The sequence below is a fragment of the Hirundo rustica genome, chromosome 5, assembly GCF_015227805.2.
Source record: "Hirundo rustica isolate bHirRus1 chromosome 5, bHirRus1.pri.v3, whole genome shotgun sequence".
NCBI classification, from domain to species: domain Eukaryota; kingdom Metazoa; phylum Chordata; class Aves; order Passeriformes; family Hirundinidae; genus Hirundo; species Hirundo rustica.
Window position 1 is genome coordinate 63,127,204 of NC_053454.1, and position 6,185 is coordinate 63,133,388.

At 44.0% G+C, this 6,185-nt stretch overlaps 1 protein-coding gene across 1 annotated transcript in view; it reads right to left on the reverse strand.

Annotated features, from left to right (window-relative positions):
• LOC120753294 (bifunctional heparan sulfate N-deacetylase/N-sulfotransferase 4) overlaps positions 1 to 5,351 on the reverse strand; it is a 70,788-nt gene extending 65,437 nt beyond the window's left edge. Inside the window, exons 1-2 of the mRNA XM_040065377.2 lie at positions 5,317 to 5,351; positions 4,482 to 5,234 (exon numbers count right to left, since the gene is read on the reverse strand). The gene's annotated coding sequence lies outside the window, so the exon portion shown is untranslated. The remainder of the gene's footprint in view (positions 1 to 4,481; positions 5,235 to 5,316) is intronic.
• Between the last annotated feature and the right edge of the window lie 834 nt (positions 5,352 to 6,185).

Here is a 6,185-nt window from a genome sequence, read left to right on the forward strand (position 1 = left end):
GAGCTTGCACCAAGGCTGATGGAGAGTTAGTCTGATGGGAGCCTGTTTTGAGGCATGCATGGCTCACTCTACTTTCCATGTGGACATTGCTTTCCATTGCAGAACTCACAGAATTCTCTTTATCTTTCACTGTGATTTTTTGAGGTACAAATAATAGTACCGTGCCCTTCTGCAGGTGATTAATTCACCAGGATTCTGATACACAGTTCCACCCTAAACAGCAGGACCGTAAATTGCAAATGCTCTCTACAGAGTAGTAATAAATAAAAGTGCCTTATAGGTATACCAGCTCTTTAGGTGGGTAGAGTGCAGGTAGTCTAGCAAAATATCAAGCAGAGGGCCTTGCTTTTTTTGGTTTAAATTAAAAAAAACCCTAAGAAGCTATGAGGGCTTTAAAATCAAATGTGATCAATAAGTCTAATTTCTGTATCTTACCCAGAAGCCTAGAACAGTGCACTTTCCTCTCATTTTCAAAAATTTCTCTGTGAATCACTGACCACCTATCCTCCCCTCTGGTGGTTTAGGGGGTGATCTATATCCCAGTGAGAAAGAATAAATTCAAGAATATCCTGAGGGTCTGGAACTTGAGCTTTGGCCTCTTTCTTGCACAATATGATCCCATGGAGGAGGACAAGATGTTGGCTAAAACAGTCCCTGAAAGTAGAACACAGAGGAGGTGGGTGCATATTTCATGACAGACTGTTTTAAATTTCCAAACAGCTGCCTCTTTTACAGCCAGCAGCTACTATTAATTATTTATCAGAACACTTATTTATACACTAAAAGCTAAATGCAATCCTTTCAGTGGAGCCTGGCAGAGCGCGGGCTGGAATAAGTAGCTGTGGATAGTCCTTTAGGAGGGGAAGTTTTGTGTAGAGCTCTGCTCAGGGAAGGGCCTGTCCACATTATTATCTCTGCTGTTTGTGCCTGGTAATAATATTTACATACAGGAGATGAAAACCCAGCCATTAGTAAGAGTCTGTAGTTGGAGGGGTGTCAGCCTGATCTCCCTTGGCCAGGCTAAGCAAGCCAAGGACAGTTGTTACGTCACCAGCATCCAAGGAAGAAGAGGGAATCCAGAATCCCTTCCTTTTTGCTTCCTTCCTTGTGGAGGAAGCTTACCCTGCCCTGGCTTCTACTTATGTATTTGCTTTGGCTCTGTAAAACCCATCTTTGCAGCAGAGGTAGGAGAATTAATTTGCTCCCTTTTCCTCCACTTGGGGAGAGCAGTTGTGATCCCGTCTGCCACCAGAGGGAAGGAAATAGGTTTAAGTACCTCTCTGTTCCTTTCAGAATCGAGTTTAAATGGCCATCCACGACTTCTGGTGCCAATGTGTTTTCCTCATCAAATACTGACACAGTTTCTACATTGGTGTGCTGTTGCCATGTAATTCTGGTGGCATTGCTGTTTAAGTAAAATATTATTATTTTTCTATAGCAACTGTTAATTTCAGTACAAATTCTGATTCCATTGTAATTATTCCTGACAGTAGTTGTAATAAATGTTTGGGATTGACGTGCATGATTTTCATTTTCTTCCAGCACACGATGCTTTTAATCACTCAGTTTTTCTAATTTAAATGTTGACATAGATGGAGAATTGATTCTGAATTTCTATCTAGCAGTCTTCTGGGTGGCTTACCTTCCTGAGGAGGATTGCTTTAACATCTCAATAGAAGAAAGAGACCTGTTGCTGTGAGATGTGCATTCCTCAGACCATCTCAAAATAGTTGACAGGACTCTGACATTCCACCCAATTTCCAACAGAGACCCTCCTTTTCCCTAAGAGTTCAGTCCTTCCACCTGCTCTAATGGTCCTCAACTGCATCCCAGGCCTGAGAACAAGGGCTCTGATAAACTGCCACCTTACACTGTACTCTTTAACACTTGCATGTGGTTTCAACCCAGGCTCCCCTCACCTTGAAGACTGTGGAGAGCCCTTGGCTCACCCTAAGCTCAGTGTCCTGTTCCTGCAATGACTCCCCAGGCTGGGCAAAGTGCAGCTTTCTGCACAATTCCAAGTTAACCTTTCCTTCAGACATCCAGGCCCCAGTTTTCAGTGCCTTGCTGCTCTTAGCCTAGAAGTTGCTTTGTTCAGAAAAGCCAATTTTGCAGGTATGGAAAGCAGTTTCTTGGATGCACCTATGAAGCTGCAGAGAGAGGGCTGGAATTAGATACTTTTTAAGATCTCGCCCAGCCCAAACCTTTCTTAGGTTTTGTGATTAAGGAAGCTTTGCAAGGCAAACAGCAGTGTATAACATGCAGCTGAAGCTCAGCCAGCCCTATGGTCATAGAGGCAGTCAAAGCAAAATTGTTTGTGGGCTAAATCAGAATGATTTGGAACAGAAATTATACTTTTTTTTTTTTTTCCTCCTTTACAAGTTCATTATATGGTTTCCTTTGCTACTTGTGGAAAAGTGATGAATTTTCTGGGGACATAGAGTTAAATGCAATTTTTTTGTTTCTCTCACTGAAAACTCAGAACTACTAGTAACTCATCGGCATTTTTTGTGCTCAGTATTGCCATGGGTTTGCAATATATGGCCACATTTTCCTTAAAGTATCTCATTATACTGCTGGAATAATTCTTGTACTGCAACTTTAAAAAAACCCATCTTTACTATCAGCATATTTTTATCCTGCTCACAGTGAACATCATAGTTGAACTCTAGAGCAGCTCCTGCTTGCTGCATGGTGCTAAGTCTGATTGTGGCCATTACAAAAAGTGATACAGCAGATATCACAGTCTCTAAACACCCATAAAGTTTTAATAGGACTTCCAGAACTCAATAGTGTGAGTTAACAGGGTGTTCAGGCTGAAAAAGATCTGTATGTGGGGGAGTGTGTGTGTGTGTGTGCAAGTAGTCAGTGGCCGGAGCATCCTGCTTTCTGCTTAAATGTAACCCTTGGAATTTGATTTACTCTGATAGAATACAAGTTAGAGGAGCATTTCCCCAGCCTTGCAGAAGAGAGTGGTGTCAACAAGACATTAAGATACTCCTGCTTTCAATTCTGAGGCTTTCAGACATTAGGCATCTATTATGAATCAGAAAAAAATGGCCATATTCTGGGGAAATGGCACAAAACCTAATAGACAGTCTTAAACTTCTGCACAGAGCAATGTCATTAGGAACATCTAACCCAATTGAGCAGATCATCATATCTGATTGTTAAGATTCAGGAGAAGCCAAGAATTTTCTTAGTTAAATGCGACTTGGCAGTTCACACCCAGCCCCTCCTTTAGAGCAGCATTTCTAAAAGCAAGGCAGACGGAGCAGCTTGGTGGAGGGGAAAAGGTGCATGGGGACAGTGTACAGACAGGATGGGGCAAGACAGGGAGCACCTGCAAACGTTGCCGACTATTGAAACCTTATGAACAAGGAGATCCTGCTGTCCTTCAACAGGCTGAACATTTATGGCAGGAGGACCATGATCCAAACTGCTGAAGAAATGGGGTGGAAATGAGTTCTTTTTATCTTGTTTTCTGAGAGCATTCAAAGCTTGCAAAGGTAGAGTAACCTGCTACAGGGGGTAGGTCAGATTCTGCAGCATATATTGACATGGAGGAAAGGAAGGAGGCTTCAAGCAATGTGAATGAGAGCTGTGGGAGTTAGTAAAAAATGACCTAGTAAATTCCCTGGGGAAAAGAGAACTTCATGAGTGTGGGGTTTCCTAGGTATGTGTGGTTACAGCAGTGCAGTGCTTGTAGGAAGAGACTTCTTCACCTCTAAGCATTTTCCTGAGTTCCTTCCCAGCAGCAGTGACTTGGAGCCCGTGTGCCAGCTGTAGGATAAAAACGCTGGGCTGCTGCTGGACTCAGGCTCTGTAGGATCTGAAGAGCCCACACTGATTTCTTCAGTTTACTTCTTACTACCTCTAACAATTCTTGCATCCACTCTATAAATGATCATGCTGTTTAAAAAACAAAAAAATGTTGCTGACAGATGTTGGTTGCTCTCAAACTGCTGGAAGAGAGCAGATCTGTATGTTTTGCTTCCTCACAGTACACTTACTCTTACTTTAGTGCATATTTAATAGATCTCCATGGAAAGCTTCTACCATGTCATTTTAGTACAGTAGTTCTGCTGAACTTTGCTAGATGGTGGCAAATAAAAGCAAAGGATGAGGAGTAGACTAAAGAAGCAACTGTATCCTCCTTCCCCCTCACATAACTTCCCATGCTCTCCCTTCTGTGGTCTTTCTTATATTTAGGCAGACAGCTGTTTCCCTCGGAAACAGCATCCTTTACATCAGGAGCACTTGCATGCAAACGTGGCAAAGACTATGTCAAACTTCCAAATAATCCTTGGAATGCCAGGCTCTAGGCAGCTTTCGGAAGCAATTACTATGCACAGGTTCCAGGCAGATCATTTGACACACTCTGGATATTTTATACCTGCTCTGAGTATAGGCACTGTCTTCGTGGCTGTGTAAATATATACCCAGAAGTAGAGGTTTTGAGAAGCTGAACAATAGCTTACCTAGAGAAGAATTTCTCTTCCTAGCGTCCTAGCAGAGAGATATCTGCTATTCAAAGCTCTTCACAGGGCTCCAGGCAAACTAGGGAGAGTTTTCAGTTGCCAGCAGCTGTCTGAGAGGCATCGCAGGAAAGCTCCTCTTGCTCCAGCCCCAGTCACTGAACTCTACCGGCACAGTCACATCTCATTTATAGCCAGCCCGTCTTTTTCAGAGCGAGCAGCCAGCTGGAATGATTCAAACCTCTGCTCAGCACGCCGTTCAAAATGCAGCTTCCTTCTCGGACACGGGGATTACGCCGGGTAGCCGCCAGGCTCCGGCGGAAGGACTGCGAGAACTCCGGAATCACCCGAGGAGCAGCTGCTCGCCGTCCTGCCGCCGGCGCCGCGCTCCCGTGTGCCGGAGTCAGCCTTCGTCTCCCGCGGATCTCCAGGAGTAGCGAGGCGGCTTCGCAGGGCTGTGATTGGCAGGAGCGGCCGATTCCTGCCGCTAATCACCCCGCAGACTTTCAAGGACTTGGAGCTGCTCTGATGTCATTCCGGCCGAGGGGGCGATGCTTCGCGAGGACGCCGCGGCAGAGGCGAATTCGGAGATGAGCTGCATTCCTCTCCCACCGCCCTGATGGATTCCGTGGTCCGCGAGGATTTGCATAATTTGTCATTGTGCGGCTGGACCACCTCCCCTCCTGCCCGCCCAAAATGCGGGAGGGAAGTGCCGCTTCCAGCTCCCGGTTACACCTGGAGTCTGCCGCGGAAAGCCTAGGAGAAAGGAAAAGTTGAAAGAATCATTTTTCTAACAGGAGGATGCTTGTTCCCCCAGTGCCTCCCCATCACCCCTCACCTTCTCCAGATGCTAAAAGAGGCTCAGTAAAATCCCAGCACTGGAAGACTTTTTGGTTCCTACTCTTGTTAGGTCGCCCTAAGGTAAAATCGCCTGCCACAATAAAAAGTGGGTTTTAGTGCATGACCAAAATCAAGCAGGGGTCACCCCGCAAGTTTGCTACAAATGATCTCCCCAGCACCAGCAAATATTCGGTGCTCAGAGGTGAAAACTATTTTCTTGCTCTGTGTGACACAAGTTCCACCTATTTGTTGCATAATTTCTTATTAAAATCCTTTTTTTCATCCAGCTAGAGACGAAACCAACCTCCACAGCCAAGAAACATGATTGCTATGTGACTTCAAATTATATTACAGAGGCAAAACTAAACACTTTCTATATTAAAAGAATTAGATTTTATTCCAATCTAATTTTCAATTTTTGCCAGCTTGACATCTTTCACTCCAAAACTGTTCTTTGTACAATACACCTTGGAATTGAAATTCAGCCAATTCTGTGCAGCAAATGTGAGGAGAAAATAGTTTTGTTCAAGGAGACTGGGACAAACCCATTCTGAGATGATGAATGATGCTGTAAACTCAGATTTGAATCATAGGAGGGTCAGCTCAACCTTTCGTGTTTCCAAACCAGCGTAAATAAATGTTGTTCCATGCAGTTCACCATTTACATCCTTCAGTTGGGACCTTCTATGTGAAGAGCTGTTTATGCTCTGTGAATATACAAGTTTTAAAGATTATAGAGATTCTGAACTGGGGACTAATTGATTCCTCCTGGCTAAATTAGAAACTGAGGGAAAATTAAAATTCAAACTGTTTGAGTAATTTCCTGCAATTTCTAATTACAGAGCACTTGCTGGGAGATCTTTTAAA